The 12,463-nt window shown below is 40.6% G+C and overlaps 1 non-coding gene across 1 annotated transcript; it reads right to left on the bottom strand.

The window, feature by feature from the left end:
* Positions 1-3,887: 3,887 nt before the first annotated feature.
* On the bottom strand, positions 3,888-3,979 carry trnar-ucu (transfer RNA arginine (anticodon UCU)). The gene is given in 2 exon segments: positions 3,888-3,923; positions 3,943-3,979. It is a non-coding gene; the product is annotated as a tRNA-Arg (tRNA).
* Positions 3,980-12,463: the final 8,484 nt, after the last annotated feature.

The following is a 12,463-nucleotide window of genomic DNA, read 5'->3' as shown; positions in this document are numbered from 1 at the left end:
ATGACATTTGGGAGCCTATGTTACTCACAGGAGGAATAGCAATACCTTTGGTGAACTGTTAACTTTTTCTCTGCCACCATCATTCTGTTAAAATGTGTCCAATACTATGATTTATTTTACGTAATCGCTTATTCTGTTAGGGGTCGCTGGAGGGCTGGAGCCTATCCCAGGTGACATTAGGCAGGAGCAGGGGTACACCTTGGACAGATCGGCAGACTATCATAGGCCTGACACATAGAGACAGACAATCTATGGCCTATTCACCAGTAAACCTAACCTGCATGTCTTTGGACTGTGGGAGGAAGCCAGAGTACCTGGTGAAAACTGAAGCTGACATGGAGAGCATGCAAACTTTGCACACCCAAGGTTCGACCCCTCCACCTTTGGTTTGAACCGGGAACCCTGCTAACCACTGCAACACTGTGCTGCCAGTTGTACTTTGTGTTTTGTGCCAATTAGCAAATGTGCAAAACAAAAATGGTAAACATAAACATTTTACCTTCAACATGATACAGTAACACTGTCATTGTGAGGATGTTGTCTCGCTGACGTTAGCATTTAGCTTAAAGCACAGCCGTCCTGAAAAACCAAGCCCCGAGGAACAGCACCAGGCTTTGACCCTAATTTTACATAGTGGCCAAATATGGAATTACAACTTCCTTGTCTGTCATGTGCCTCAAAAAGACTTTTTCCCATGAAATTACATTGTGAAAGAACATCTGTGAATCAGTAGATACATTTTTTGAGTGTCACATCTCACATGAAATTAATTGTTTTACTATCAGGAATGATCTAATAACATTTCAGAAGTCTAAATCATTTTTACCCCCATTCAGGTTATCGCTGGGGTCAACCAGAAGTTAACCATTTGACTGCCAGAAGTCTCAAGTGCACTTGCTGTATGGGCCCCACAATGTGGAAAAGCCGGCTCATTTTGTGTTGTGGAAATCTTTTTTGGATTCATGTGCCACTGAACAAATTTCATGGGAATGCAAGTTCTCCCCCTCCAATGCTGTATCCAGTTTTCTTTGTATATCCATGTGAAATACATTACAGAGCCACTAATGTACCTGTAGACTCTTCTGTAGCTTTTGTTTCTGAAAAAATATCATTCACTTCTGGGTTGATGTTGAATCTGCAAGTATAATCTGCACTCAGTGGGGGTCCATGTCATTGGTCCGACAGCCCATTGGTCCGACATCCCATTAGTCCGACGGTACACGGTACTGAACGGCTCCCGGCGGGCATATTTCTACCTTGATGGTTGGACCGGCTCTGGGTCAGCTGGGAAAGGCTTGAGGCAAAGCAGGCTCACAGCTTATGTGTTTGCCACTTTCTTTTTCATTTTAACCCACACCATGATCTTTTCCAAACCCTAACCAAGTGATTTTTGTGCCTAAACCTAACCAGACCTTAACCACAGGGAATCATGATGATTTCGGAACAACAAGACTTTGGAACAATGAGTTTAATATGGTCGGAACAATGGGATGTCGGACCAATGGGCAGTTCCCCTCAGTGGCGTCCTTCACACCACGCACTGTGAAATGCTTAATGGGACTATAGAGCTAAACACGATCAGACAGATAAGTTAATACTGATCACTGTTACAGTATGCCACGACCAGTACTACTCGTCTTGGCTGGCTGTTGCACCTATCGACTTAGACTGCCAAGTAACAGTGAGTCTCTGCCCTCTGACTGGGATTTAGCCTGAGAACACAGAGCTGGGCTCAGCCTCGTGGTGACACAGCACAACACTGGCCACGAAGCCCAAAAGCTCATTACAAAGTGCAGTGGACTATGGTCACTGACAAGCTGGGGTTTTAATGAGTGTTCATTTAACATGTCATACATGTGGAAAATGCTACAGTGGTACGCTGACGACTGATTGTTATATCTTTTAGTGTTGGATGGATGGATGGATGGATGGATAGATAGATAGATAGATAGATAGATAGATAGATAGATAGATAGATAGATAGACCCCCTCCTGTGCTCTGCTGCCAGCATGCTCCTGTAATCCCCCAGCAGCAGCATATGGACTCTGAAGCGCAGAGACACAGACACAGATACACTCAGGACTTAGAAATATGATTCATTTCTTTCCTCTCTCTAATCCCCAACAAACAAGCTGGTGGCCAGCCTGCTCCGGAGGCACACTGTAATCATGCCACAGGCTGCTGCCAGAGCTGACCGGCCCAGCCTCCCCTTCATCCCTTCCTCCCTCTTCCTCCCTCCTGCCTGCCTGCAGTCCATTTTCCTCTTAATCGATTCCTAATCCCAACGCTGCCGAGCATACACGCGCTGAGCACACGCCCAAGCACACATACACACGCACACATATGTACAGACACGATCAAACACATATTAACACACACACACGCATACACATACAAATAGTCATTATCACTGGTTAACGTTTATCAGCTACAGACAAAAGACACATTTACACAGACGATGACCCACACACACACACACACACACACACACACACACACACACACACACAGTTAAAAAGATTTAATTTTTTTTTGTGGTTGTTTTTTTTGTTTGGGTTGGAATAAAATGAAAAAGAAATCCATGATGAAACAGTTTAACTGAGTTCATTTCAGCGTAGAATTAAGAACATTTTATGGTGTTGTCCAGGTAAAATAGTGTCTAGAAACAGTATTTGTTGCCTGGTTTTGTTTGCTGTAATCACAGGTGTAGATTTCAGGGGACATGTCCCACTCAGTACTGAGAACATGTGCATTTGTCCTCCACCAATAAAAACATTAAGTGGTAGAGGACTTTTATTTTGACAAAATTACAGACATTTACACCAGAAATTGATGCAGTAAATACCCAATTTGGTGCATAAAAATTCACCAGAATGCAGGAAATTAAGTGTTGCTCAATATTTTCTGGCTGAGAATCTCAAACCCTCGTCTCATATGTGTCTCAACATGAAACCAAGCCTTGGCTGTAGATCTGATAATGATTAGATTAGATTTGATAATGGATGTGTAGAGAGTGTTATTTCTGTCACTAATTACAGTACCACCGAGTTGTATCCCTCAGGACTTTTTCCAGGTGTGCTTCATCACTTAAATATTATGACACAAAAGTACAGGGAGGTCTAGATCATCAGAGGAAAATGTTGATGGTCAGTTTTATGTACTTTATGAATCTAGAATTTTAACCTTTTAAAAGTCCAGTGTGCAGGATTTAGGGGGATATATTGGTAGAAATAGAATATGATATTCAGAACTATGTTTTCATTAGTTTATAATCACCTGAAAATAAGAATTGTTGTGATTTTGTGACCCTAGAATGAGCTATTGATATTTACATGGAGTCCTCTCCCACAGAGTCTGCCATGTTGTTCTACAGTAGCCCAGAATGGACAAATCAAACAGTGGCTATATTTAAGGCCATTGACATTTTAGCATTTTTACGTTAGCCTCCATATTTCTTCTACATGCTTGGCACATGGAGGAAGTTTCAATTCCATAACCTCACTGCTAGATGCCACTAAAGCCTACACACTAGAACTTTAAAGGGACAGTTCCACCTCAAATCAAAAATGCTTATTTTTTCTCTTGAACTGCTTTTAATGAGATTGTTTTGAGTTGCAGAATGTTGGTGACATCGGCTGTAGAAATATCCGCCTTCTCTTGAATATTGTGTTGCTCAAATTTGGTGCTTTCAGTCTGTGTGTGAGGCTAGCAGCTCAAGGCTAGATTAGTAGCAACTAATATAACACACTCAAACATGCCCTCAACTTTGATCCCAGTTAAGCCAGTTTTCGAAGCAGCTGCATATGGTTTCATGTTATGGTTTATATCAACTTTACAGGTATCTATAATAAGGGAGATCATGATTTAACTCTAAACCTATAAAGGTCGACTCTGGTGGGACTCGAACCCACAACCTTTGAATCACTTCTCTTGTGTTTAACTAGAAGTCCAATACGCTATCCATTGCGCCACAGAGCCACACACTCCATACAGATGTGACAGTCTTTTTTAAGCAGACTTGATGTAGCTCTGACCTCATCACATATCAACGTTTGGTCATGGACTGATTTGTGACGTGACGAGATGTAACGTGCAAGGTACCCTGGGTGTGTTAGTCTTTTACGTTCCAGGATGCTGTGTCAACTTCAGCCTGTTACAAAATACACTTTTGTTTGCACACAGTCTGCACTGATGTTTTTTTTCCTTCAACAAAAAACGTACATGATTTCGTTTAGCCAACACATATGGTTGGGTTTAGGCGACAAAAGCACAGTTTGGTTTAGGAAAAAATAACAGGATTTGGCCTCAAATCTTGTGGGAGGTGAACACCGGCCTCCTGGGTGAAGGTCAGTGGTTGTTGGAACCACCCAACCACCCTCCTTGGACATCTGTTGCCGTAACATGGGGTCGTTGTCCTGCTGACACCACCAGGCATCATTTAACAATATAGCGATCAGCTGTGTATCATACCGAGTGAAAGGACAGCTTTTTCCATCAGTATCTGACGCTGGAAGTCACTGCCCAAATGCCGATATTATGCTTCTGAGTGAGAACAGACTGTCAGTGGAAGTCGCTGTCAGACATGGATGCAGAGAGACATCCTTCGTGCCGATATGATATGCACATTGTGATGCTATCAGCAACTGTAATATATAGAGCAATAGCGTCCGTATACACACTTTCATCTGGGAGCATGCTGTTCAGTTACCGTGTGAATTTTAAGTCAAACCATGATGTTCTTTTTCTAAATCTAACCACTTGCTTTTGTTCCCCTATCGGCCATTACCAACATGACAACAAAAACATGATAAATGTGTCCCTTTGTATTTCCTGTTGGAATATTTTGCGGTGTATGTGAATGACATCAGCTGACAGGAAGTAAACATGGACCCAAGCTGTTTCCTAGCAATGCATTTCCAGGAAATGGTCTACTGTCAAATTATCATCAAATTGATCACACAACAAACAAACAAAAAACAATGTAATCACTCGCATAACTCATCAAATAAGATTTGTAATGGTCCAGTAAAGCTGCTAAATCACATAGTCCTGCAGTGTAAGTAGGTGTGAGTGATCTGCAGCTAGTAGTGGTAACAGGATCAGTATTACAGTATGAATGGATCAACCAGCCACTGTCAACCTCAGCATACACTTCTGCTAAGGGCTTTACTGCAGATTACAACTTAACACCTAGTTAATATCACTAATAGTAAAAGTCAGAGTTTAGAGCCACAGATTAATGATATGCTGGACTAAAACAGTTGTGTGGATTATGGGGGCGTTTGGCGTCCGGTGCTGGTTGGAATATCAAATGTGATCGGAGATACTGAGTGAAGTTTTGTTGAGTGACAAGGCTTTTTTTCCTCATAATTGCTCACTTTAAGATGCACGCATCAGTCACCTCTGAGCTGTTTGGGGGTTAAATGCCTTGCTCAGGGGCACCTACTGTAAATATTAGATGTTAAAGGATGTGTGAGCAGTGAGTATTTTTCGAAACTGGCAACAAACTTTTTCCACATGCTCTCCCGATGTTTCCTCAGAGATTTCATGCCACTTTCTTGATGCATGTGACTCTTCTCTTCTGTCCCTGCACCCTTCCCTCATGCCACCTTCCCTGATCTGCCCCTTCCTTCGTGCCACCTCGCCCAGTGTGCCCCCTTTCCCCCTCCACTCCACCTCTCCTTGCAGTTTGTTATTCTTGCTGATCTAATTTAGAGAATGTCCCAAATCCTCTTAGTGTCCTGCTCCCTCAGCGCAACACTAAGTGAATTAGACAGGATTACTGTCTCCCTCTTCCTCCTCCTCCGCCTCCTTCCCGTCCTCCTCTTCCTCCACCTCCTCCTCCTCTTCTTCTTCTTCTCCATGCTCTGTCCTCATCATCCCACTTGCCCCTATCTCTCCACTTGTATGTCCATCTTTCTCTGGACATTTCTCTTTTCATCGGCAGGATTAAAGCCTTCTCCCTCTCCAGATGACAAATTGGTTCCAATGTTCCCCCGGTGACAGATGCTCTCACAGGCCCAGTGCATCATGGGACATAAAGTATCATTAGTTAAACTTTGACCTCTTGCAAATAAAAATAGAAAAAAACTCTGACATAACACAGATGAAGTCCACCAAACACCAACATGTACAGCGTGTACGGGGAGATGAAACTGTAAGTTAAAGGAAAACAGTGAAGAAGTAATGGTTCCTCTCTTTCTCTTTCTCTGCTGTTTCTCTCCACATTTTACAAAAATACCAAAGGTGGAGTGCTGGAAAAGAGCAATGACAGAGCCATGTTTCCTCATGGTATGACTCTCTCTATACATGACCTTTAAACAGCAGGACAGACGAACCCCAGGTCCAATCGGGCTGTCCAGTTCCAGTTCAGTGCCAGTGTGATGTAGTTTAATCTATAGTCTGGCTCTCCCAGTTTCACCCTGATCTCTGCTGTGCCAACACAGGGTCAATTAAAGATCCCGAGTGCTCACCAGGACAAAAACACTGTGATGTAATTTTGTTTATCTCAGATTATTTTTTCTGTTGTTTGTTCTGGAGTTCATGTTACCATCCAGGATTGACACAGGCCAGAATACTGTTTAAATAATTTGAACTTTGTACACATTTATTTCATTTTATTTTAGTTTTTTTATAGGGACGATGCAATGTAACATCGTTCCAATACAGAGTATGGGACTGATGTGTTGCACAGAGAGTTTATAGCTGTTGCTAATTTTTAACTGGGCTTTTTCTGTTTTCAAAATCGATGCCAAACTTCCCTCTGAAAAAGTCAAGAATTGAGACACAGAGAACAAGGGTGTGAAACTAGATGAGATAGTAAAAGATAGAAGTAAATGAAAGGGTAAATCTAGAAACAGAAAGGTTCATCTAGACGTCAGCACACCCATAAAGAGTCACAAGACAAGTCTGAGGGCCCGTGAGACGATCAACACTGGAATTAGAGCTGTAAAAAAAAAAGTTTCCTCTAATTATTTCCATTTTTATACAAAATTACGTGATAATTTACCACTTCAAACCTCTAGAAAATTAAAACAAAGAGGGAGAATTACTTACTGAAAGAGGTTACAACTACTGGACATGTGCAGCCAGTGATGAGGGGCCACAAACAGACTTTACAGTAGCACTTAATAATAACCATCATTCATAAGAAGTAAAGTGATGGATAATTAAACATAAATTAATGGATACTTTACTGTCAGAGACATTGAACCAATAAATAGTTATGTGTACTTATTATTAGTAATGCTTTAATTTACAGTATTTTAAGTTTACTGCTGCATACATTATATTAAATGTTTGGTAATTATTGCCAAATGATTGAAAACCTTTAAGAAATAATTTCAAAAACATGTGTAACACTACCATTAGATAGATAGATAGATATTTGTGGTTAATATTTGGTTTTGTAAACCATCTGTGGAAACTGATCACACTGACAACAATATCTTGTTAAATGGTTAATAAATACTCTGTAGTGCATCTATAAATATTGCAACTTGATATCCAAATAATGTTTTTTGATATCTGATCCATCTTTATCATAATATACAGATGTTCTGTAAAAGATTTCTTTATGATTGACAAATTATTTGGTGATTATTAACAAATACTTTAATGTGAGCAACAATAAAAAGCACAAATTATGGCATCACTAATGCTTTACATCATTAATTATCATTTCAACATTTGATTACAGTTAATCAAGATCATGAGTTGAAAAATACATAAAAAGATAGGAACGTTTTTTTTTCTAATGATAAGTGCACTGTGAAACCATTCATAAATTACATTTTTCTTACATTCAGGGTGCAACGGCACTTTGAGTCCTTGTAAAGTCAGTGACCCTATTTTATTTTGACTGATGTTGTAATTGACCATTTTACATTGCTACTCTTACAGATACTCCCCAAAGTAGCTATATTATATTTTACACTTTATACTTGACTGTACATTTGCTGATTGTAATGAGCACCTACATTAAACACATGCAACAATGTGGAGGTAGCTTCATTGTATTTTATCTGTTTATCTATTATATGAACATTGATAACATATGTTTGTAAGCCATAACTTGTTGACTCTATCAGCGTAATCTAAAGTTCAGTCTTGTTTTCTTCCTTTCTTGTTCTAGATAAAATGTGTGGACCCTTTTTTAATTTTACTCACTGTGCCAAAAACATTTCTTTCAAACATTTGCAGTACATGTGTGAAATGACAATTTTCCAAGTTCATACAAAGTATGACAGCCAACAGGTTTTTGTTTTCTTCAATGATGTTTTCTTCAATGTTTTCTTCATTCTGCATTGCTCAGTAAAGATTTTTACATTACTATCATATGTAATAATATTTGCTGTTTTCTTTGTCTGACTCACTGCAAGGTGAATACATCTTTCACCTCCTGCCAAATTGTTTTACACATGTGTTTTTCTTGCAGAGCTCCACTTTGTCAAACACTTTCCTGCATTTAGAGTATCAGGCCTTTATATTGTTCAATCCCCCCTTTTAATGTAAACCCCTGCATATCCTCATCCCCCCTCTCAGTCATCCTGTACTCCTCTTTCTTTGTCTCAGTCTATCTTTTCTTCTCTCTCTTCCTCATCCTCTCTTCATCAGCAGGCCATCTGAACCACCCCCCCTCCTCCCCATCTCCTCCCTCACTTTCAGTAATTCCAGCGTTGCCTCTCCTGCTTGCTGGCGTAGCTCGCCCTAATCCAGCTCTGACCTCAATCCCGTGATGTAACGGATCATGTGATGTGGGGAGAAAGAGGGAGAGAAATAGAAAAGAGAGGAGAGGAGAGGTAGAGAGGGAGGAACAGGGGACGTAAAGTGGGGAAACATGGTCTAATCCTCCATGCTGGAGCCACAGACCAATCACAAACTGATGGAGGGTGGAGTGGAGGGGGGGGTCAGGGGGTGCCTCCATTAAGTTACAAAATATTAGTCAGACACACACTGATGCATTCACACACACATACCAGCACACACAGCCACGTAGGAGCACACACACATATACACACCCCTTGTGGAAACAACAAGTCAACATGTTTGTTCCATCTCTGTCACTCTGTGGCTATTTACATACCAGTTTGTTTGTGTACTGCTGACAACAAACACATCGATCACTTTGTTTATGACTGACAGGCAGCTTCACACCCACATAAATATATTTACTGCACAACATTATTGTATATATGCATTCCTACACCCTTTGCTCAGAAGAAATGTAGTTTTCTATGAACCAAATTACTGGAATAAAAGTTAAAATCTGTTTCATATCTCACATAATTTGCATATATTAGTTTTTGGATTTACATAACAGGGCTCTTAAAAACAGTGGCCATATGGCTGATCTGATACAGAGTACATAATATACTGTACAGTTTAAAATGTCACTGAACTTATCCATATCTTGACTTTTACCTCGACTTTAAGAGCATGTTTATTCTTTACTGTAAGAAGTGAAATATGATCAGAATTAATAAATAATGTTCATAAATATAAAATAAAATAAAATAAAAGTAGAATAAAATATAATAAAATAAAATAAACAAAAATAGAATAAAATATAATAAAATAAGATAAAATGAAATAAAAAATGAAATGAAATAAAAAGTAAAATAAAACAAAAGTAGAATAAAATTAAAATGTCACTAAACTAAAAGACACCGGAAGCCCCTTCTACTACCTGTGTTTTTTTCCTTAATTATTTTCAACAGATGTGATTTATTATGTCATAAGTATAGGATCACAACATAATATCTCAGAATTATGGCATGGCATTAAAACGACTTAATAATGGGAATTAAAAACCATCAGTTCAGTGCAATGGGCACAGGTACAACCAGAAATTCTGTGCGTGTTAAATGTTTTTATGTATTTACTTGTGTTTTGCCTGTGTTGTGTGTCTTATGTAATTCTATAAGTGGTCGTTAGGGGGAGCTGTGGAGTGAAAACACATAATGACAAACAGAGCGAGTATCCAGAGACTCGTGTATGTTCTCCTCCGCTCCCTCCCCTCTTATGTCTGGTGGCAGTGTGACTACAGAAGCACATGGCCTGCGAGACACAGGCCAGCACACACACCCACAACCACACCAGCTCACCTACACACACACACACACACACACACACACACACACACACACACTGGCACAGCAACACATCAAACAGCCATACAAATGAAAAACTTTGGAATGACAGCAAATGAATCAAGTAAGTCCAATCATGCTCACACTGGCTCACCTAAAGTCCCTGGCCACCCTCTCCACAGCAGTAGCTCAGTCCATAGGGACTTGAATTGAAAACTGGAGGGTTGGTGGTTCAAGTCCCTGTCTAGACAAAATATGAATTGTGGACTGGTAGCTGGAGAAGTGCCAGTTCACCTCCTAGGCACTGCCGAGCTAGATACCAAACCTCCAACTGGTTGGGGCACTTGTCAGTGGGCAGCCCCCTCGCTCTAACATCTCTCCATCTAATGCATGTTTGTGTATCTCAGGCCTGTGTGTGTATGACAACATAGTGAAAAAACTGAATTTACCCCAAGGGCTATATAAAGTTTATCTTCTTCTTCTTCTTCCAATAAAAAGGTATTTTGCTTTTTGTTCCTTCACTGTGCAGAATGATGTACTTCATGTGCAGAGTTTGATGCTAAAAATCTAATCTTTTATCTGAACAGAGAAAGTACATGGGTGGGAAATGACATCACAACTAATTAGGAAAAAGCAGCAACCTCTGAGGCTGAAAAATTAAACAACTGTGAAAGAAAACAATTCCCCATTCCCGTGAAGCTCAGTACCAGATTAATAAAAGTCCCGCGCCCCGACCCACACTCACATTGAGCTGGGTTCTCTGTTCTTGAATCCAGCAGAATCTTTCACTGGCTGCACTCGATGCTGTTATGGTGAAAACATTCAATCACTGCTAGGTTAGGAAACATTTTAGCATGCTCCTTCCATCACCATAAAACCTCAAAAGGATCCTCCTTAGGTGTCTTGAACTCAATGTACGCTGCCACCTCATCCCCGGGCTGCACAGTGTCATGGCTGGAGTCCTCCACATCGGTGACGCATGTGACAGTGGGGTCAAAGGTTCCACTTGTGTCACTGAATTTCAAAATAAAATGAATTGCAACTTGATAATATTGATTCAGATGTCACAATATTACACATATACTGCAGTTTTTTCAATTATTTTATTCTGAAAAATAAAAAAATATATTTGAAGTAAACATGCTGATGTTAAATTTTTGTTTCTGTGACCTTTAAAGACCATAAAATAGTTATGTGCCAACCAACCCCGGCCTCCCCTAGTTTTGGCACAATGACTAGCTCACCATTTCATGTCATGAGAAAAAGTCTTGACCCTAGCACGTTCATACAGAGTAGTGACCTTAACAGCCTACTTCAGGCATCAAGAACTGGAGACGACCATCACCAGTGACATTTAATTAAAAAATTTTTCTACTGAATTTACAGGAAGTAGAATCACACACTGTACAATCAGTTTTGCCCACAAACTCTGGATCAGAGACACAAACAAATTTTTTCCAAACACTGAATCAGATGAATACATGACATAGCTTTACGCGTTTTGGCAACTTTTAGCTTGTTGTTTTGGTTTCCTGCACATAAACTGTGATTATGTCTTTCAGCTCTCATCATTACATGTCAGTGTTTCATTAATAGCTACAGTGTGTGTGTGTGTGTGTGTGTGTGTGTGTGTGTGTGTGTGTGTGTGTGTGTGTGTCTCCACTGAACCCTGCTGTGTTGCTAGTTCACTACCAGGTTGTGCTAATGGCTGAACATATTTAATCCCTGGGAGCAGTGCCCAACTCCCTGCACACCCCCACCCACGGGTCCCCCAGCCCTCCCACTTGCCATGTCTCTTTGTGCACTAGTACACTACATTAATCTCAGTGGTGCGCTCATCTAGCCTGAACCCGCTCACCCCCCTCTGCCCTCACCCCTCCCACCATGACCACAGCCCCAGTCACACACACACAAAAGATGCCCCCATGTCTTTTCTAGTGTCTGTCAATCATCTCACCTGTGTAGGACCGTTTTTCCAAACAGCAATTTCCTGCTGTGATTCGCCAGGTGTGATTCGCCTGCTGTGATTCGCCAGGTGTGAGGAGGTGTGACTCAACCTTTTTTACTGGTCACTTTTTTTCATGCAACATCATCAAATGCCTGCAAGGAGAGACTGTTGGAAACCGTCTAACTTTTGAGTGTGGCCATGTGAGACAAGTTTACGCACTTCTGCCTTCATATGTTTGAACAACACTTCAAATAAACTACTTTATGTCAAGCATACCCTTCAGCCTTCAGAGCAACAATTTTTGTTGCTCCCCACAGTCTGGTAATCATGTCCACCTAATGCTGTAACTGCCGAGCATTTGAGGGTGGTGAAGTCATCTGAGTTTCTGAAGATCTCCTCCTATAATATTTACATTAATATTTT

The sequence above is a fragment of the Epinephelus fuscoguttatus genome, linkage group LG5 (assembly GCF_011397635.1).
Source record: "Epinephelus fuscoguttatus linkage group LG5, E.fuscoguttatus.final_Chr_v1".
NCBI classification, from domain to species: domain Eukaryota; kingdom Metazoa; phylum Chordata; class Actinopteri; order Perciformes; family Serranidae; genus Epinephelus; species Epinephelus fuscoguttatus.
This window is presented reverse-complemented; position numbering and strand designations above follow the sequence as displayed.